Raw genomic sequence first — 22,003 nt, 5'->3', positions numbered from 1 at the left:
TCCCTCTGCATTCTCAGTCAGCAAAAGAACTGCGATGTCTTCCAGAGGTCAGGCTGCTCGGAAGCTGCAGGTGTTCCCCCTGCAAAAGACACTCTGTGTCCCATTGTGCGTGTCTGGGTGGATCCAGTGGTTTCATTTTTTTTTTTTTTAATTTTGCGTTGCTACAAAATATAGACGTTATCAGAAAATAGAATTAGGTTCCAAAAGTCTAACAAATCGACCCACCAAGTACTCAAAGACAAGCATTGCACTAAAATTTTGATATAGATACTTTTAGCCATTGTTTTATAAATGAAATTTGATGGTAAAATCAAGTAATTTGAACATCATGTTTTCAACTCTCATTGTTACCATGCCATTCACATCGTTGTGTCACTAAGTATTTTATGATTTTTCACTTAATTTAGGTTGGAAGAAATCAATTATTACGATGTTTATTTGACACAAATTCATGAACCAAAATGTCTACAGGGCTCAGGTAGATAAAGTAATCCATGAAGGATGTAGGCGAGTCCCTAAGGGGGGTGACTATGGTGACAAACTGAGAAGGTGAGACGCGACCTCAGGGCAGTGAGGAATAGATGGGCTTGACCTGTGGGAGTGCAGTGAGGCTGGACAGAAGAATTTCAGAGAAGTGAGAGTCTTAGAACTTGATGTGAGAGCTGAGCTGAACCAATTAAGGTATTTGATCAAGTCAGGGGGTTGGACCACAGAAAACATGCCTGTGGGGAAGACATCCTTCTAGAGCTACCACTCTGCAAATTCTGAGTAAACCATCTCACACAATGAAAACAGTAAATGGTAACTAATTGGTCATTTATTTAAACAGTGCAAAGATGCCAAAGTATTTACATTTCTACCACATATATGTGATTAATATGTTGTGATCAAAGCTGATAGTCAAAGATTATGCTTCTTTAAATTATGGATATCTACTGCAAAGTGTTTTCTAAAGTGGTTTAACAGACAAGATTTTTAAAGCTATATGATATAGTGTTGCTATGGTTTGCATCTAGATGTCCCCCTGAAGCCTCATGAAGCTGGAGGTGGGGATTCTTGGAGATGGCTGGATCCAGACAGTGTGAGTATAGAGTATGTGTTATAAGCAAACTGATTTAGCACAGTTCTGGATATAGATAATGAAGCCCTGCCCTGTTTGGGGTGGCACCAAACAACAGGCTTGTCCCCTGCATGGAATGTAAGCTGACAGAAAGAAGGAGGCTCACTGTTGCAGGCCGCCTCCTGCCTGCCCTGCCATGGACTGTTTCTCCGCTGTGATGCCTCTCTGCCATGCTGCCCCGCTTTGGAGCCAGCCAACTACAGACCAAGACATCCTGAAACTATGAGCCAACATAAATGTCTCTTCCCTTAGACTGGGGGTGTGGGGCATTTTGTCCCAGCAGAGAGAATTAATAAGACAAGTGTGTTTTCTGGCAACTTCCCTGAAACAGAGCTGGTTCTCATTTTATAAAATGGGAGTATGCACATGTTTATAATTTTTTTCACCTTTGGTCCTGGCACAGCTGACCTTTTCCACACCCACTTATATCTTACTCACATTCTCACTTAGGTGGAATGTGACTTCCTGCTGTCTCTGATTATGTGCACATGTGTGCATGTGTGTATGTGTGTGTTTCATTAAAGCTCTTTATTTCTTAATAACATTAACAAAGGTTTAGTACCTGCATCTTTTTATGATAAATTTACTACACACCCACATTAATATAGTAGTCTTTATAGAAATGTTTCCACACCACAAATATTCCAAGGTCTGAAACACATGCAAATTGAAACTCCATTCTAAAAAGGATGCACACTATTTGATAATTGATTCACCCCTGATCAGAACTGCACATGATTCTTGAGAAGTGTAAACCTATAATGTTTCTACAATAAAATAAAGTGACAATAAAAAGCATTTGGAGAAAGAAATCAGATCAAAACTCGCCTTCTATCTTGGCACAGTTCTGTGCTTCTCCCACTGAAATGACTGCAAACGCATGAACTCCTCCAGAAAGCCTCTGCTGGGTCTCGCATTCCTCCTGGAGCCTTCCGTGGCGCCTTTGTTTCACTTTAATACGCTTTCAAAACATTTCCTTGTGTGTGTTTTTCATGCAAAAGCTGTTAGTGACTAATATTTTATTAGTTCAGCATACTATGGCTTATTTAGTCATCTTCACTTGATAGGCATGTGGGCTGTTTCCACTTTGAGGTTGGTGGCAACAGAATTTTCCCACACATCTGTGTACTGTCATGTTTGACATCTGGTACACCATGAATAAACTTACCAGCAGTGTGCAAGGGAGGGAACCCAGGCACAGAGGTCACAAACTGTAAGACTCCATTTGGATGAAACATCTGGAATAGGGAAAGCCAAGGAGCTGGAAGTAGATTCACAGCTGGAGAGGCTGGGCCAGAGGGACACAGGTCGAGTGTTTGACACATGCAGGTTCCCTTTGGGTGATGATGACGTCTTGAATCTACATAGAGGCACTGGCTCCACGACATTATGCAAATATTGGAAGTTGCCTAACTAACTCTACCTCAAGCCTGCATATGTGTGCGTGGGTACAGTATGCGTGGAATATCTCTCTCTCTCTCTCTCTCTCTCTCTCTCTCTCTCTCTCTCTCGGGATAACACATCACTCACTGCTATGTGCTCATGCTCTATGCTGGGCTCTGGAACACAGAAACCACTCAATAAATGTTGGAATTAAGTTACAAATTTAGAACTAGATTAATAGGAACCATTTTTTATCTGATATTTCATATTATCTATCGTGTGTAGGACCAACAAAGAAGCTATTATTCTTAATTTAAGATGTGTGAAGTGTCCGGCTGCTGGTGCCAGCTTAATTCACAGCACTGCACCTTTGGTGAGAGCACGTGTGATTTATTGGACCTGCTGAACCTGTGTGAGTGTAATTCATCATGCCCAGCCCAGATGCCTTCCTGTCCCCTTGGAGCTGGGAGAAATGCCACTGAGAAGGTACACAACCTACTTTAGACTTTGGAAATTTAAGTGTCCCTCACTCCACTAAATCATGAGTCTCAGGAACAGAGGCTTCTTGGATCTCGCTCTCCAAATGGCAGTCCTGTCTGCATGAGTTGAGTGGGCTTTGAGAATGGCAGCAGGAAGAGATACCTGATATTAGAGAGGGTTCTTCAGCAGTCAAATCTTGAACAACCATTTGCTTGACATGATAAATATTTATTTGTCATTGGGATTGGAAGGGATCTAGGCATTGCTTTCTTATCTGGTAGACCCTGGAGTAACCAAACATCCCAATTATCCCAGATCCTCCCAGGTTTAGCACTAATAATCTCACCTCCCTGAAAAGCCCTCCCCGGGGACATGAAAAGTCCTTTTGTTTTTAGTGACAAGTATGGAAGGTGGAGAGAAAATCCCGAGGACCCCTCAGGACAATGACTACAGAGCGTTACTGCGAGCCCTCAGCAGAGCTCAAAGGTCCTTCTCCTTCTGCAGTCTGTGCCGCTCTTCTCTAGGATGGCGGACGCTGGGCAGCAGGGACTTGGGTTTCAGCGCTTCAGAGGACCCAGGTGGTGAAGCAGAGGCAATGCTATAGTGTGTCGCCATCCTGAGTGCTGCGGGGCACCCTTGGCTTCCCTGTTGGTTAACTGCTGTTTCTTAGGTCAAGGCAGGGGACACTTAATTTTCAATCTCAGGCACTGTGAATCTTGTCCAAATGTTTAGGTATTAAAAATGGGAGTGACTGCAATACCAACATCAACCTCACACCAACACCACCAACAGAGAGACAGGATGGAGATAGAGCTCTAACTGGGTCATTTAAACTGAAGGTCATTTAAACTGAAGGGCAGTGTCTGGGACAGGGCCAAGGAGATAAGGAATCAACAGGTAGCACAGTGCGTGAATGTAGAGAAAGCTGGGGATTGGTACTGAGGGGAAGGGGAGAGGAAAGTGCACACAGAAGAAAAATCTCACCAAAAGATAACGCTGGCAGATGCTTATGAATCAGCCAGAAATATTGCTTCTTTCTAGCAAAAGCTGATGCTCAGCTGAAAATAGGGGTCCTGAACTACCATGACAGGCTGCAGATGTGGGTACAAATGGCTGTGCCATGCACTTAATTATGTCTGGAAGCCCAGGAAAGCTGCTTTTCCCATTTCAGATCCAGAAAAGGGGGACAGGGGAGAAACGAAAATACTGACCCCAGCTGCAGCAATGCCTGTGCGATAGGTCAGGCTGTCGATGGCTGTGCTCCTGCAGGTCAAGTCAGGTAGCCCAAAGCACAACAAGGAAAATCCCTGCAGGCTCTTAGGTCATTTCCTAAAGGTGTTTCAAAATGTTTTCCTGATTTTTACAAGGTTTTAATGAAATCTCCAGAATTATAAAACAACAGATATGTTTCATATTTTGTCAAAATGAAAGCTGTCTTTTGGTCACTCATCTAAACATTCAGCCATTGCGCCCAGGTAAATCTTGATGAAGTCTTCTGAATCTGGAAATTCTTAGCAAAGAAAATTAATCCCCATCACCTGCAAGTCCTGCACAGTTGTCTTCACCATAGAGCCAAGGTGGGTTGCCATGTGCCTGCCTGGGGCTTGGAGGGCTCTGCATGAAAGTGTGGGGTCCTGCTCCTCATTCCCTGAACCTTTGGGGAAGCACCGGGTCAGCTGATTTTAACTCCACAGCAGTGGAGGAAGGTGGCTTTCTCAGACCCGCAGGCCAGGCCAGGAGGCTGACACCAGCTCGCCCTGGAGCCACGTAGGAAGTGTGGCGTACAGAGTGCGTCTCCCTCTCCCTGGAGATCCTCTGAGGTAAGAATGCAGCAAAGGAAGAAGGAACGCAGAAACCTACGTGCTGCTCCCACAGCTGTGGCTGACCTTTGTGAGGCCACGCGGAGCTCAGACAAGGACGCACTGGTCCACAGGAGACCCTCGATGCCACACATGGGCCTTGACCATAGATTCCATACAGAAAGGAAAGAGTTTAATTCTCAAAGATACTTCAGACTTAAAACAATGTCACCAGACTAGGGCAGCCAAATTCAAAAGTCCCTTCATTTTACTATAAAACTGGGTCTTATTGGGAACCCAAATTCGATTCCATGAATTCAAATTACTCCTTTTACTCTGAAAGCATTTTTTCTGAAAAAAGTTCAGCTGAGAATGACAATGTGCACAGAGTGTTTTAATGATAAGGTATTTGGATACCATAGTGAACGTAAGTGATTCGTAGATGCACATGCTCTGATGCACACATGGCTGGTCTCCCAGAAGACACAATTATTACACAAAGAGGATGCACACGTTTAGAGTGCAGGAAAAAACTCCTACAAGACCACAAGCCTGTTGTTGCAGGAAAACCCTGTATTCCAAGCCAGATGCTTTTCCTGAGATGATTTATTAGCATGACACTGACTCATTGGTCCCAGAGTCATGGTAGGTACCACGGACATGGTGGGTGCAGGATTAAGAATCAAGTGAACTCTATATCAAGCTGCACTCAACCTCAAAACTGCATGAAAGAAAAGGACATCCCAGGGCACATGGCAGATGTGGGGCAGCACGAAGTTCCTGTGTTCCTCCGACACAAGGATCATGCAGCCAAGTTCTTTTCCTCTCTGATTTGTGGGCAGGAAAACAGATCTGATCTCTCAGTTACAAACATTGCTTCCTGAAGACCGATCAGAGCTTGGTGACAAAGGTACCATCCAGAGAACCTCAAACTACAGTTACGGTGGTGCAGAGGGTGATTCCCCAGGCAGAGTCTATCACAGTTCTCCTCCCTCCTTCCTCAAGCCAGGGTCTTCCTGGCAAACAGATGCAGTGTGCTCTTCTGATTACTGTTTCTAACTCTCCTGATGACAACGACCAGCATTCATTCATTCCTCAGTGTGACAGCCTCACCCCACTTTCTCCCTAACCCAAGTTCCAGGGCCACTGTTCCTTCAGCTTGGGCCATGATGTAAAGCCCATGTTGGTTGACCTCGGCTGACACATGGCCAGGGGCACTGTGTGCTGGGTGCAGCTGCACTGCTGTGCTGTTCCCTCTCACTCTGTCACAGTGCCTTCACCCTCCATTCACCCGTGGCAAACTCATCTTCCAATGTGGAGGGAGAAAGACACATAACTAGCGGCAGGGAACCCATCTTCTGTGGGGTTGTTTAAGGCTGGCGGTCCTCAGGGCCAATTCTGAGTCATTCCCTTCCCTGGGGCATGTGATAGGATGGCACTGCACAGCCCATTTGAAGTTCAGGGCAGACATGTGCCTGCCTCGGCCCAGGAGATGGGCACAAACTGGCCCAGGCATTCTTCACCGCCCTCCGTCTTTCATTCTTCCCTCTGCATCACGGCTTTCAGGTAGAGCTGCTGGGATAGCCTGTGACCTGGGGCAGGAGTGGCACAAAGTCTTCAAATTATGCCCCAGATGGAACCAGTTCAAGACAGCAATAAGTCTCTGGGGTGTGACTTTCGACTCTGAGATTTGAAAAGTAGGGAGTGACCAGAACTTCATCCAGTCTGTCTTGATTTCCACCATTTAGTTCATACACCACAGAAAATCCCAGGAATCTCAACACCAGGGCTTGGAACAATTTTTCAAACCAGAAGTACTGAAGCTATAATCTCTTAAGTAAGGAGATACTGTGCACATAGCATATAATGGAAGGAATTATCTCAGTGTGACTTGTGGATAATAATAAACCAAGCACAGAATCCTCCAGCACCTCTAGGTCAGCACCATGTTTTCCTCAGCATCTCCCCACCACCCTAAATATTATTACATTCCCCAGGATGTCAATCCATCCGCACACTTGAGAGGGGCAGGGCTGGAATAGCTGGGCACATTTTATTTATGCAGAAATGGAAGCCAAGAAAGGTTAAAAATGTTGCACCACGTGACTTCTGTCGATAGTTCTCACCGTTCTACAGAAGCTCGTGAGTCTGCTGCAGCAGTTAATTCTTTTCTGCTTTTCTATCTGTTCTTTTGGCATCATCTTTCCCTCGGGTTTTGCTCAAAGAAATTATTGCCAAGGCCACATGCAGGGCTGATGTAATTTCATGTAGGAGAGTTAACTTTAGAACTTGCAGTTAGATCTTTAATCCATGTTAGCTAGTGTTGCATACGGTGTGTGACAAAGGTCCAGTTTCATCCATTTTGTGTTTATATCCAGTTATCCAAAGCTGATACCTGAAGAGGCTTTCACTGCCCCACTGCATGTCTCTGGCACACACTGGGCTGCCAGCTCACACCTGCGAGGGTGGCTGCCATCCAAAGCATGAGGAGAAGGGCAGAGAGGGTGAGGAGAGGAGGGAACTCTTGTACACTGCAGGAAGGTGAACTGGCTCAGCCATTAGGCAAAACACCATGGAGAGTCCTCAGATATTTAAAAAATAAAACGATGCTGAAACCCAGCAATCTGCTTCTGGGTACACGTGCAAAAGAAATGAAATCAGAAGGATGAAAAGCCATCTGCATCTGTGTGCACTGCAGAGTTCGTCACAACAGCCGCGAGATGCTGAGTGTTCCTCTGCAAAAGTACGGGAGAAGCAGTGATTATTGATGTGAGGAGGCGGATTCTGCACTCTGGCAGCAGATGGACTGGGAGGAACTTACGCTGAGTGAACATGGTGTCCTGTGTGTACAATGTCACTTAAAAGTAGAATCAAAAAACGTCAGACTCAAGTAGAGGCTTCGAACTGTGGCTTCCAGAGGATGAGGGATTGGAGAAAATTAGGTTTTGATCAGAGGACACACAGTGTCATGAAATGATAATCAAATTCTGGACATCTGACACGCCGCATGGGCGGGATGGATGTGCTAGTTAATTTGGTTTGGACACAATCCTTACACCGTGTACCTCTGTGTCCAGTAGTCATGCTGCACACTTGGAGCTGTCAGTGAAACATTTTAAAATAAATGAAGCAGGTATTTGGTTCTCCCTTCCAGCAGCCTGTGCCTTGAGGGCTGGTTAGAGGGGGAAGAAAACCTCACAGAAAATGTACTGAATCAACATATTTCTATAAGGGGCCGGTCCTGGTAATGATAAGAGAGAACACCTCCCACAGCAATGGTTAGGAGGTCATTATTAAACAGTCTTTGCCATGGCTGCTTTGCAGGGCACCAGCAAGGATCCCCAGTGCAAGTGGAAGAGGAGGAGGGTGGATCATCCGGTAGACACAAGCACCAGGGGGTCCCAGGAAGGGCTGTGATAAGGTGGAGCTGGCTGCACCCTAGAAACTCATGGGCGGGTTTGTCTGGGGCTGATCTGAAGAATGGCTCTCTTGCTCCCTGAAGATGATACCAGGACTTCATTTGCGAGGGTGAGAAGGAAGGGCAGCAGACAGGAAACGGGGAGCATAAGAAGCTTTCGGCTCCAGGACGGCATCCACTGTGACACCCTCGCCCCTCACACACCAAACACAGAGAAGTTGTCTCACCTCGTGTACACACACATGGTGCATGCACCCCAGGGCTGCACTTCTGTGCATCTGGTTCCATCACCATGATTGCTACCCATATTCCATCCTTCCAGCCAGACGACACCTCCTAGCACAAGACAGGTATGTTTTTGCTCCCCTCGGTCATCCGGCATGGCTTTCCCTCTGTTGATATCCAGTGGTGGTTTTGAACCTGAATTTCAGATAAAGAAAACAGGCCAGCACAGTCAGGAGTGAGGTGCAGTATGGCAATGTGGCCGTATTGAGATCTGGCTCCTTCCTCCATTAGTAGCAGAGCATTCTGCTGCTCCTTAAGCAACAAAGCATAACCTCTACTGGCGCCTGTCAGGTGGGATGTACATTCTACGGCAAGTACCACAAAAGTCTTCTTATATTCCAGCTCAATGTGAGCATACTATTACATGTCCGGAAGGGACAGGAATTCACATACCCCAACTGCCCTCAATTTCCTAGGCTAATTGTACTGATTAACAAGGGACTGAGCCAGGATTGTGGTTTCTAGCTCAGACATCTCATTCTGAATATGCTTTGATATCACTTTCTTGTTTTATATCACATGAGATTTCACACATATTTGCAGCTCTTGATCTTCTTTGCAATTTTTCAAACTGGGTTTGAATCACTAAAGGAAATCTGTAGCTCATAAACTAACCAAACTATTGCATACAGACTATGCACACACCATTCTGCTTCATTCATGTTCAGTTGGCCATTAAATCCTGATGATCTTGGGGCAGCTGCTTCTGCCCACAGACTTTACCTCATCCATCCTGTGTTCCACACAGAACTTCTGCTATCAGCCAAGTGAGTGAGCAGTTTTTGTACCCCAGGCCCTTTTCTGCTTCCTTGGTGGCAGGACCTTTGTCAGCACCCAGACCCCCAGTGAAAAGATCAGTGGGCTCAGTCAGGAACAAAGTGTGAACTGTGGGTGACCAGCCCTTGAGTTAACAGGCAGCAGGGGCCTCCTGGTCACATGCTGATGGCGATGCCAGAAGGGAGAGGCAGAGGCGGGTGGACAATTCTCAATGATTTTTGGCTCCTCAAAGGCACCCTGCCCATTTCTTTGGAAACAAAAATCCAAATTTCACCCAGATTCTATAGGGAAGCCTCTGCCATGACCAGGTACCAGACCTAACTCCATCCCACTGTCCAGCTACAGAAACTGCTGACCATGATAGTCCAAGCTCATTCAGTGATGTGCTTTCAATGCATGTTCAGGTTTTGTATATCAATTAAACCTTAATAAAACCTCATAAAAAGAGGCACACAACCAAAGGATCGCTAGTAACTGTAATGTCCCCCTTTTCCCCAGTGGGGATGTGTTCAGGAATAGAACCATTAGATAAGCTGATCCGGAGGGGAAGAAAAATTTCCCAGGACTGTGGCAGTAGTTATCAGATGCAAAAATTCATTACTTTGGAGCAACCCAAAAAATAAAGAAAAATTCTTCCTTTACTGTAAACAGTTTGAATAGAGCTTTTAAATATGTGTACTTAGAGGGGAGCCAGTTAGAGCAGCTGTCCAGGTGGAACCTTCCAAGGGAGCTCCTGCGGAGGGGAATGGTTATGAGGAGGAACAGCGCCCTGGACGACATGATATGGAAAGCCTGCTTCTTCAGCAAATTTGCAGTAGGCAACAGCACCTCTGGGCGGGGACTTCCTGGCACAGAGCAGTGACAGAGGCAGCAGGGCCAGGCTGCTTCATTGTGGACAGTATGAACCTGGTCACATGGCCTGACCCATAGAGAGGAAGCCACATCTGAAGCCCAAGGTGGAGAGCTAAGCCCTGCTCAGGAGACTTCTCACAACAAAGAGCAACTTCCCCTGGGCCTGGGACAGCGGATGCCTCTCCATCCCGTTCTCATGTAGACAGCACAGCCCCATGCAGCTAACTGAGCTTCATAAACCTGTTCTCCTCAACACTGGCAGAGGGCCTGGGGGAGAGAAAGTGGCTTTTTGCTCTAAGAAGGTTCCATCTGTAAGAAAATGCTCGGGCCTTGAGGCCCTAAGATTCAGTGACATAAATCAGAAACACAGACTCCAATGTCATATGGTTTCTCTTCCATGAGCAACTGGAAGTATAGATACGTTAAGAACCTGAATAAAAGGCAGATGTAGGAAACAGGGGCATGGATGCTCTGCAGATGGGGAAGGGACCTAAAGATGGGGGAGGGGGAACGAGGAGAGGGGAGGCAGCAGGAATTAAGATGTGCCACGCACGGGTACCAAGTCCCCGAGATGAACAGTGCAATCCTCTCAATACTGCAAAAATGTACTAATAAAAATAAAATATAAGGTCCTGGCTAGTTGGTTTCTCATTCGAGAGGACCCAGAGAATGCACTCACTGAGCCCCTGTACCTAGCTATCCAGATCAGCAAGAGAGAGGGCTGAGGAAGGCCAGCTTTCGGGTGTAGACAGAGAGCACACCTTCAATAAAGTTTTACTAAATGAACAATGCATAAAGTTTAAACTGACTTCCCTTGCATCAACCAAGGAAGCTGACCCACTGGGCAGAAAGAAGAGAGCTGTACTTTTTTTACTCTGAAGCAGCTTTGCAGATTTTGCTATAAATATTGCCTCTAGCTGGCGTCTGTTTCAGTAAACAAATGGCTGAGTAGAGGAGTCTGGGAAAAGTGGGAAGGGTGGACACGGCAGGCTGAGCCACTGCCAGGTGTGTATCTGTCCCCAGGTGGGTTAATTAGGTCATAAGAGGAGACGGATAGAGCTCAGTTACCCAGTCCAACATGCTCACCCAAGCCCTCACCAATCTTGCTGTCACCAGCAAGGCCACGAAAACGCTACAAAACTGATTCTCCCAAACGCAAGGCAGAGCCTTGCTAAATTCTGCACTGCTATTTAAGCTAGTGAAATCCATGAAATATTTGAGACATACTTATGCTAAAATTGTGTTCATTGTTTTTCTGAATTCTGAATTTCGCCAGCCATCCTGTGTTTTACCTGGGTACTTCAGCAGAAAAGTAAATGCTCCTGGGCCTCTAGAGGTATCCATTGTTCAGAGGCAGAAGCCACACAGATTAGGAAACCTTGGAAAATACAAGGGGGAAATTAGATTGGAGAGACTCAGAGCTGATGCAGTAATGATTGTTTGGAAATTTAATCAAGAAAGATTTCTGGGGAAGAAAGACTAGAGTCAAGAAAGCAATTACTGTTCCTGCCCTGAATTGTGCCTCTTGGTCCAGGGAGCCAACAGAAAATCAAATATTGCTTCCAGGTGGCTAAAGTCAAAGGAAAATCTATGCCACAGCTCTGGTCCTACTATATGCTCTGAGTAGCAAGCAAAGAATTTTTTTTATTAACATTTTCATAAATATTTAAATCTGTGCACCCGACTGCCAATGAGGACCCCTAAACAGACAGTCAGGACTTCCGAGCCAACTCTGCGATTCTCCCAGGAGGTGTTTTATTTTCTCTTCACCCAGAAAATTAAGCAAACATCTGAAATGAGCCGCAAAGTTAGACCAAGATATAAATAATTCACAAAGAGATTAATGGGCTCCGGACTGGAGCACACATCAGGACTCCTGCTCCCGCCCGCGCCAGCTGCATTTCTTCTCTCTGTTTCTTTCTTCCCAGCGTCAACTAGGAAGCTCCAGGCAGTCCACACGGCCCTCTTCCTCACAACGCACCTCGTCTGTCTTCCTTAATGAGGAGCAAGAGATGCCTTTGAGAGCCCTGCAAGCAGACAAGATGGGTGCTTCCTTCCCTGGACAGGTCTCAAGTAGGAAGGACCTGGGTGACCTGGTCCCAGAGTGAGGAGACTGGGTCCTGTGTGTGTCTTTGCAGGCAAACCTGAGCAACCTGGAGGCCATCCATGTGCTCGGCTGGTTCAGGGTTTTTCCTGGCTGGGGTAGAGAAGAGGCTGAAGAGCTGATTGCGGTGTGTAGTGGACAGACAGGAAATGGTACAGGACATGATATCGAGGGAGCCTATGTCCTCAGCAATGTACCCAGGATGAGAACAAAAAGCAGGTTCATCTTACCCCACATCCCCCATGCTGGGACATTGCAAGGTCCTGGAATTATGATGAGGGACCCCGGAAAGGAATCCTGTAATGAGTGAGAGAGTCAGGGTAAGACTGCTAATTACAAAGTACTTCCTCTCTTCCAGAGCTGGTGACAGAATCAAAGCTTTAGAATGCAAAATTAAACAAGACACGGTGCCCAGCCTCCAGAGATAGCACGGAGGAGGCCAGTGACTACTAGATCATATTATGGTGGACTTGGAGCTATGGTCCATGCAAGGCAAGTGAGAAGCGCTCTTTGGCCACTCAGAAGCAGTTACAGAGAAGCACATGAGTGCAGCTTATAGTCAGAAGGGACTTCTCCATGGGGAAGAAGGTTTTTGTTGGGCTGGGAAAATAATTACGAAGAAGTCACGCAGAGGGGTGGATGTGCAAGGGGCTGAGGACTATTCCAGGCAGCAGGCACATTCGTGCAGGTGAAGACGGTGCCGGGGGGGGGGCCAGCCTGACTTCAGGGGACCCCGCCATGACCTCGTGCTTGGGCTATGGTGGGGCACAGTCCAGTCCTCACCCATGGGATGGAGCTGCTGGCCATGGGCTGGAAGAAGGAGGCCAAGGACTGCACACTTCTCTGTGATGGCAGGGAAGAGTTTGGCCAGACCAGCAAGGCTGTGGAGAATGATCTGGGGCTCGTGGAGCCAGGGGAGCTGTTAAGTGGCCCAGCCAGGACACAGCACCTGTGTCCAGTCGACCGAGTGGAACCCCAAAGACAGTGAGCACAGCAATGGTCTCTCCTGGTTCTCAGGGAATCTGTCTACTGTGCTGCTAACTGCTGGCCTTATGCCTGGAAATCTGTGTTGGGCAGGGAAAGCGGGTCCTAAAGGGGTTTTCCCTACACCTTCCAGCATTAAATTACACGGACTGGGAACAATATGGCTGCAGGCGACTCCTAGAATTCCTACTAACTGTGACTTAAGGCAGGGACAGTCATTCTGTTCTTATTAGAAAATCTGGAGGTGGGAATCAACCCTGGCCCAGGGAGTCTGTCCATCACTGTCTTCCCAAGGCACCCACAGGTGGGGTGTGCTGTCCTGTACACCAGTGATGCACACATGTGGCATCCAGAGAGAGGAAAAGGCTTTGGAAAACAAACTGCAGGGAAGAGGATGCACTTTTGTCATAGCAACAAGGGGACAAATGAGCCCCAACTGTTTCCAGCCTTTGCAAAGCAGGGTTCAAGTGTCTGAGGAATCCTAGTGAATGGCCCTGATTATTCACTGCCTCCTTCTTTAGCCAAGAGAGCTCTGTGATGCCCACCCACAAAGACCTTTGGGGAATTAGCAGATACCTGTGGAGGTGCTCTCCTCCCACATCCATCCATGGGACAGGGTAGCTGCTCTGGAGGTCCTTCTGCTGTCTTTCTCTCATGCAGCATTGTGAAGCAACAGGTCACATGTCACTGCAGGACCAATCATTAGGAAAGGGAACGGCACTGACAGAAGGGCTTCATCCAATCACAGCTCATCTCCCAGAACCTCACTGCCTGCTTAGAGATGAGCAAGACAATCCCAGGCCTTGACAACTATCATCATGGCCCCCAGCATGGGGCACCTGCAGCATGGGGCACAGTGTCAGAAAGAAAGCTGCATAGCCTCAGTTTCCATGAGGACCCAGGAGCCACCCCCCAACCCCACATCAGGACTCAATACTGTTTTTCTATCAGAGGCGCAGCCAGGAGGCGAAGGGAAGCGGCTTCTGCAGGGCACCCCACAGCAGCAGGGATCATTTCCTCCAGCTTGCATTGCCCCTGGGGCTATAGAAAGCAGTGCTTTCAAGGAGCATTTCAATTTTTCTTTTAAAATCCCATTTTCACCTTTTCCTACCTGAAATGGTCTCCTGCCTTTGCTGATTAGATGGATTCTATTCAGATCCTCTTTGAGAAGTAGGAAAACAAACCCAACAAAATACAAGTGTGGAACAGGCCCAACGATATATGCATAGCCACCTGGAGGACACCCAAGCACTGTCTCTATGAAAGAAAGTGGTCAGCAAATCTCTGAGGTTGTGCAAAATCTTCAACTGAGAAACTCCAGTCTAAAATGCTACCCTAGAGATGACTGGGCAGGGATTTAAGCATTTGCTCTGATTTCATTGTGTTCCTGCTCTACTGATGCTTTGGATAAATACTCTTTTAACTCAACTTGACTCAGAAAGACAAGCTAGAGTAACAGCATAGTTGTTGGAAATCATTGCAAAAATAAGAGCTGTTCTGAAACCTGTAATTTTGGGGCTGACAGGCAAAGCAGAAGTCATTTACTGATGGAATTGTGGAGCTGAAGTTTCTGAAGAAATGTGCTCATGCTCATCCTGAGATTCAGGAACTAGGCTGGATTGGTTGTATCTTCCAGGAACCAACTGATCTTCGATGGATCCAGAGAGAAATGCTTCATTCTTGAATCAACACTATAATGTATTTTCTCCTTAAATGAAACATAAATTTGTCACAGTATCCTATGCCACATGCTCCCTAATGGAAATTCCTTGAGACAGATACATTTTTTCATTGTTAGAATGAGCATTATTAGGTCAGTGAACACATAATTCTTTCTGGAGTTTCCCAAAAACCTATGGAGCTATTTGAGGCACTGTTCCATGTTAGCTGGAGGCTCCTGAGCTCCCTCTCAGGCAAGTGAAAGAATCACGGATCCTCCTTAGTTCTGGAATTCCTTCCTGTTAAGCTGGTCTCCAAGGTAACTTCTTTTCTGAAGGTGGGAGCTCACCCAAAGGCTGCAGGTACTGGCTGATGCCTCACTGGTCAGCACCCTGGCAGCAGGTCTGATGGACAATGAATGCATCACGCCTGAATTCCTGACCTCGAGTCAAAGGCAGAGGAAACATCAGCCCTCATCACTGCGGTTATGTAGCTGCTTCCCCAGAGTACAGTAAGTCTTTCTTTTATATCATATAAAGTAAGTAAACAACTATAGGACCATTTCAGCTACTTCAAGGTTTCTAATCAAAAGGTGATCTAAAATCTATGTTCCATTATTGCTCAGAGACTGGGAGACCAGCAGTCAACTGCCCTAGAGCAGACTCTGCGACACACTCTTCCTGCAGGGAGGGCCCTGTCTCCACAGGGACCTCAGGGGAGCACCAGGAAGTGGTGAGATAAAGAAGCAGGGCTCGGGTCCCAGCCCTCTCTCCCCCAGGTGCTATGGGAGGTGATGGCCAGGCAAGAAGCAGATTAGCACTGGGAGATTGACTGGCTCTCTGGATTCCTTGGGCTCCTTGGTGGAAGGCTGTCTCTGGCTTTCTGCATCCTGGTCCAGGGACACTGAGTGCAGGCCCAGTGCCCCTGAATGCAAGAGCTCCCCAAAGATGAGGATGCAAGGGTGAATACATGATTAGTTGGTTTGTGAGGGAAAGGGTGCAGTCCTTTGCTATCATGAGGAAGCATCCTGGGAGGGAAAGATGTCAAAGCCTAGGAATAGGCTGCAGGATGGTTAGGAAGGGGGCCTCACCCGGTGAGTGGAGGAGAGGGCTGCTCCTCCTGCCCTACAGCTGTGGAGGGCATCCCATGCACTCCCACCCTCTCAATGCAGAACACAGAGGTGGGGGCAGCTGACACTCAAGTTTACCTCAGCCCCCGAACTCTGCACATGCCCACCTGGCTGATTGCATTATCTGGAGCCGGAAAGTGGCTTTCTGTACCTATTAAACTCTCTGTGTTGGGCTGGTCACAGGGTCACAGATGTGCTGTTTTCCAGGCACTGAGGTTTACTGGTTGGGCCAGGAAAAATGCCCACTGAAGAACTGCTGGCCTCAGGCTCCTGGGCCCTTCACGTCCTTGTCTTAAGCAGTGTAGGAATAAATCTGAACATGGACATGGTTGTGGTAGAGATCCCGTCCTTCTCCTCTGCGTTCCTGACCTGGAACATCTCAGGCACTTCTCCAGTGTCAGTGTCCACTCTGCTATTTTTCTCATTGCTAGGATGAGCATTATCAGGTCAGTGAATGGGTCACATTGGTGTGTAATTTTTCCTAGGTCTTCTGGTGGCCAGGACCCATGTCCCGCTGTCTTCACCTGGGAACAGATGGGAACTGTGTCTGCCGCTGGGAATGAGCAGACAATTCTATCAGGTTGACCAGACACTGAGTATTTGGAACCAGCTGTCATAAGGGTGGGTAAAAATAAAAAGAAAAAGAAAAATTATGGGAGCGTGCATTATCAAAACAAGGGCACAACATGTTCTTCCCAATCTTTGGAGAGCATTTGCTTATTTATGCTCCCCCTTTGGGTCTGAGGGCACTCACATAATGGTCTTAATGGATGGGATGTGTCAGAAGTCAGATTGTGGAACAATCAATTTTAGCAAAGCAAAGGCAACAGATCTTACACCTGGTCTTTTTAGGACATTCACAGTATGAGTCCAGCCACCACACATGGAGGAAACCAAGCAGCCCCAGGGAAAGATCCAGATGAGGCTGGGAGCTGCCAGCACCATCCCCGGAATGTTTGCGAGGGAGCCTGTGAGTGACTCCACCCAGCCTGTCAACTCCTGGTGGAGGAGCACTGGGAGACCAAATTCCCTTCAATCCCTTCCATCTGGATCAGCCCAAAGGAAGTGTCCAGGAGGAGGGCGATCACTGCCCTTTTAACCCACTGAGTCAGGGACTTTCTTTTCCCATAGGAATATGTGATTCCAAGATAAAAGTCTGTAACATGAGGAACCCGTTCACATTACTGCTATTATTTATTCTAATTAACCAAAAACCTTTCTCCCTCTCCCCAGATCTAAGATAGAAAAGTTCAAAAGTGGAACACAGAGAGGCCCTGCGGCCTGCGGTAAGTGCTCAGTGCACTCTGCCCAAAGCCCAGACTGTTTGGGACCCTCCAGGCTTCCGGGTACAGTGAAGTGGATAAGTGGGTTTGAGGCATCTACCTCTGCCTCCCCATTCCAGCTGCACTTGGAGAACTGTGGAGTTTCCAGCAAGTAGGTGGGCGCACACTATCCCTGGAGCCCAGCCTATTTGGGACTCCTGCACTGCACCATTTGGGTGCAGAGGAAGGGGTGGGCAGATCTGGGGAGCCTGCACCCACCTCCCTGTGTGTCTGAAGGACTGTGGCTATCTCAGCAAGCAGGCAAGCATTGCAGGTTCCAGAGGCTCCAAGGCCTGTGGTAAGTGTTCAGTGCACTCTGCCCCAAGCCCAAACTCTTCGGGACACTCCAGGCTTCCAGATGCAGTGAGGTGTATGAGTGGGTTTGAGGCATCTACATCCACCTCCCCATTCTGGCTGCACTTGGAGATCTGCAGAGCTTCGAGCCAGCAGGTGGGAGCAGTGTCCCTGGAGCCCAGCTTATCTGGAACTACTGAGTTCTAAACAGGAAGAAGAAGGCCATTGGTTCTACAGGCCCAGTGGCTTGGGGGAACTGGGTGCAGAAGTCCCAGGAGCTGCAAACATAGAAGTGGATTTCCACCAGACTCTGAGGAACACTTGAAACACAGAAATATAGGAAAATGACAAAAAGAAAGACTAAATTACAACCTCAAACCTCCAGATCTCAAGAAACCCTAGGTATGATGTATATAGAAGAAAATACATGCCATTCACCTCAAACATCAGACATAATAGCTACTGAAATTAACAAGCAACTCCAGGAAGCTTTAAAGGAACTCAAACTTGAAATAATCACCCAGGTAAAAGAAGAAATGATAAAAGAAATGAAAGAGATTCTGAATATGTCTAAAGAAAACAGTTAAAAAATTGGAGGAACTAAACAAAAAGATAGAATCCCTAGATGAGCAATATAAGAAAATGCAGATGCACAGAGATGTACAAGAAATAAAAAACTCCACTGAAAGTTGCAAAAACCACCTCAATGAATGTGAAGATAGAATTTCAGACCTTGAAGACAGGATTGCACCAAGTGAACAGGAAAGGAAAGATCTTTTAAAAATAACAAGAAATCAGGAAATAACAATTCAACAACTGCAAGGTGATGCAAATAAAAATAACACAAGATTGATAGGTATTAATGAAAAAGACATAAAGGATGTCAAGAGGATATTTAGAGAAGTAATAGTTGAAAATCTCCCAAGCATGAGATCAGAAAGCGACATCATGCTCAGTGAAGCATAGAGAACTCCAAATAGTCATAACCAAAATAAAACTACACCCAGACATATAATAATCACCATCCCAGAAATCCAACACAAGAGTAGATTATTAAAAGTTGTCAGAGAGAAAAGACAGAACACTTATAAAGGAAAACCTATCAGAATCACAGCAGACTTCTCAGCACAAACAATAAAGTCAAGAAGAGCATGGAGTTAAGTAATCCAGATCCTAAAGCAAAATGATTTCCAAACTAGACTGATGTACCCTGCAAAACTATCATTCAAAATTGATGGTGAAATACGATACTTGCATGACAAAGAACAGCTGAAGAATTGATGAACACCAAGCCAACCCTTCCAAAAATATTGAAAGATAGTTTAGATACACAAAGGAAAAAACCACTAAGCAAAGTAGATAATTAAACAGAACAGAAAGAAAAGATGCAACAGCAGAGAGATAACATGTCAACAATAAACCAGCATTTAACAGTAATAACCATTAATGTAAATGGTCTCAATGAACCAATCAAAAGAAACAGACTAGCAGAATGGATCAAGAAACAAAATCCAAACATATGCTGTTTACAGGAAACCCGTCTGACCCACAAGGATACTCACAGACTGAAAGTCAAACGATGGAAAACAATACTTCATGCAGCAGGAATCAAAAAAAAAAAGCAGGAGTAGCCATTCTGTTTGCAGACAACGTGAACTTTAAACCAACAATGACCATAAAGGACAAAAAAGGTCACTACATACTCGTTAGGGGAAAACTCCAAGAGGAAGAGATAACTATCTTAAATATATATGCATCAAACTCCAGATCACCCTGTTAGATAAAACAACTATTAACAGAAATGAAAACTCAAATTATCAGTAACACATTTGTAACAGGAGACCTTTATAAGCCATTGACATCAAGGAACAGATCAACCAAACAGAAAATGAGCAAAGAAATAACAGAACTCAATCACACCTGCGAACAAATGGATTTGATAGACATATACAGAATGTCCCACCCAACAACATCAGAATACACATTCTTCTCAGCAGTACATGGATCATTCTCTAAAATAGACCATATATTAGCTCACAGAACATACTTCAACAAATGGAAAATTGTTAAAATCATCCCTTGCATGTTATCGGATCATAGCGCTCTGAAATTAGAAATTAATGATAAAAGATATTGCAAAAATCCCACAAACACGTGGAAACTGAATAACACAATTTTGAGTAATCAGTGGGTCACAGAAGAAATTAAAGAAGAAATTAAACAATACCTACAAGAAAATGAAAATGCACATACAACTTACCAGAATCTGTGGGATGCAATGAAAGCCATCCTTAGAAGAAAATTTATTGCACTGAGTTCCCACATCAGGAAAACAGAAAGAATACAAATCAATAACTTGATGCTACACCTCAAAAAGCTAGAAAAAGGAGAGCAATTCAAGCCCAAAGCCAAAAGAAGAGAGGAAATTATAAAACTCAGAAGAGAAATCAACGCAGTAGAGACTAAGAAAGCAATCCAAAGAAACAACGAATCAAAGAGTTGGTTCTTTGAAAGAATAAATAAAATCGATAAGCCCCTAGCCAACCTTATTTAAAAAACGGGAAGAAAAAGCTAAAATTCATTTAATAAGAAATGAAAAAGGTGAAATCACTACAGACTCTACAGAAATACAGAAGATCATCAACACCTATTTCGAAAACCTCTACTCTCAAAGGTTTGATAACACAGAAGAAAAGACAGATTCTTAGAAACATATGAAGTACCAAAGCTAGATAAAGAGGATGTAAAACTGCTGAATAACCCAATCTCTGTTAATGAAATTGAAAATGTAACTAAGTCCTTGCCTACATAGAAGAGCCCAGGGCCAGATGGATTCACTGCAGAATTCTACAAGAAATACAAAGAAGACCTAATGCCAACACTTCTCAAACTATTCAATGAAATTGAAAGGGAAGCAATTCTTCCCAAGTCATTCCTGGAAGCAAATATTACTCTAGTACCAAAACCTGAGAAAGACCCAACTAAAAAAGAGAACTATAGACCAATCTCCCTAATGAACACAGATGCAAAAATCCTCAATAAAATATTAGCAAATAGGATGCAGCAAATCATCAAGAAGATTATACACCATGACCAAGTGGGATTCATCCCAGGAATGCAAGGATGGTTCAACATACGTAAATCAATAAATGTAATCCACCATATCAATAAAGCCAAAAGTAAGAATCACAGGATCATTTCTATAAATGCAGAAAAAGCCTTCAATAAGGTCCAACATTCATTCATGATAAGAACTTTACAGAAAATTGGAATAGATGGTCTTTACCTCAATATAATAAAGGCCATTTATGACAAACCAACAGCCAGTATCATATTAAATGGCCAAAAATTGAAAGCCTTTACATTAAAATCAGGCACAAGACAAGGATGTCCTTTATCACCACTCTTATTTAATATAGTACTGGAAGTACTAGCCAGAGCAATTAGACAAGAGAGAGAAATAAAAGGGGTAAAGACAGGAAAAGAAGAAAATAAATTATCCTTGTTTGCAGATGACATGATACTCTACATAGAAGACTCCCTAAACTCCATTGAAAGATTCTTAGATATAATAAATAAATTCAGTAATGTAGCTGGATACAAAATCAATACTCAGAAATCAATAGCATTCCTATACACTAACAATAAAATCACAGAGAGGGAAATAAGAGAAACCACACTCTTCACACTAGCAAGCAAAAAAATCAAATATTTAGGAATTACTCTTATGAAACAAGTGAAAGACCTATACAGGGAAAATTATAGTACACTGAAAAAACAAAATGAAAATGATCTCAGAAAATGGAAAGACATCCCTTGCTCATGAATAGGACGAATAAAAATTGTGAAAATGGCCATTCTCCCAAAACTGTTATACAGATTCAATGCAATCCCAATAAAAATACCACAACATACATTATAAATATAGAGAAATCACTCCTAAAATTCATCTGGAACCAGAAGAGACCTAGAATTACAAAGGGAATTCTAAGCAGCAAAGGCAATACAGGAGGTATCACAATCCCTGACTTGAAGTTATACTACAAAGCAACAGTAGTAAAATCAACATGGTACTGGAATCAAAACAGAGCCGAAGATCAATGGAATAGATTAGAAGATACAACCACAACTACAAACACACTCAACCACCTTATCTTTAATAAAGGAGTCAAGCAGGTTCACTGAAACAATGACAGTCTCTTTAATAAATGGTGCTGGAAAAACTGGCTCTCCATTTGCCAAAATCTAAAACTAGACCCATGCCTATCACCATGTACTAAATTAAAATCTAAATGGGTCAAAGATCTGAACATTAAAACAGAAATACTAAATCTATTGGAAAACAAATTGGGTAGAAACTTTGAAGACATAGGGGTAGGTAGACAATTCATGAACAG

At 44.9% G+C, this 22,003-nt stretch overlaps 1 long non-coding RNA gene across 1 annotated transcript; it reads right to left on the bottom strand.

Annotated features, from left to right (window-relative positions):
• Positions 1 to 11,589: 11,589 nt before the first annotated feature.
• LOC134470600 (uncharacterized) lies at positions 11,590 to 16,581 on the bottom strand. Its single transcript, XR_010039550.1, has 3 exons — positions 13,779 to 16,581; positions 12,449 to 12,515; positions 11,590 to 12,141 (listed from the first exon to the last, which is right to left on the bottom strand). It is a non-coding gene; the product is annotated as an uncharacterized LOC134470600 (long non-coding RNA).
• Between the last annotated feature and the right edge of the window lie 5,422 nt (positions 16,582 to 22,003).

Source organism: Cavia porcellus, unplaced genomic scaffold (genome assembly GCF_034190915.1).
Source record: "Cavia porcellus strain 051 isolate PalLab524CR breed Dunkin Hartley unplaced genomic scaffold, mCavPor4.1 scaffold_16, whole genome shotgun sequence".
NCBI lineage: Eukaryota > Metazoa > Chordata > Mammalia > Rodentia > Caviidae > Cavia > Cavia porcellus.
This window is presented reverse-complemented; position numbering and strand designations above follow the sequence as displayed.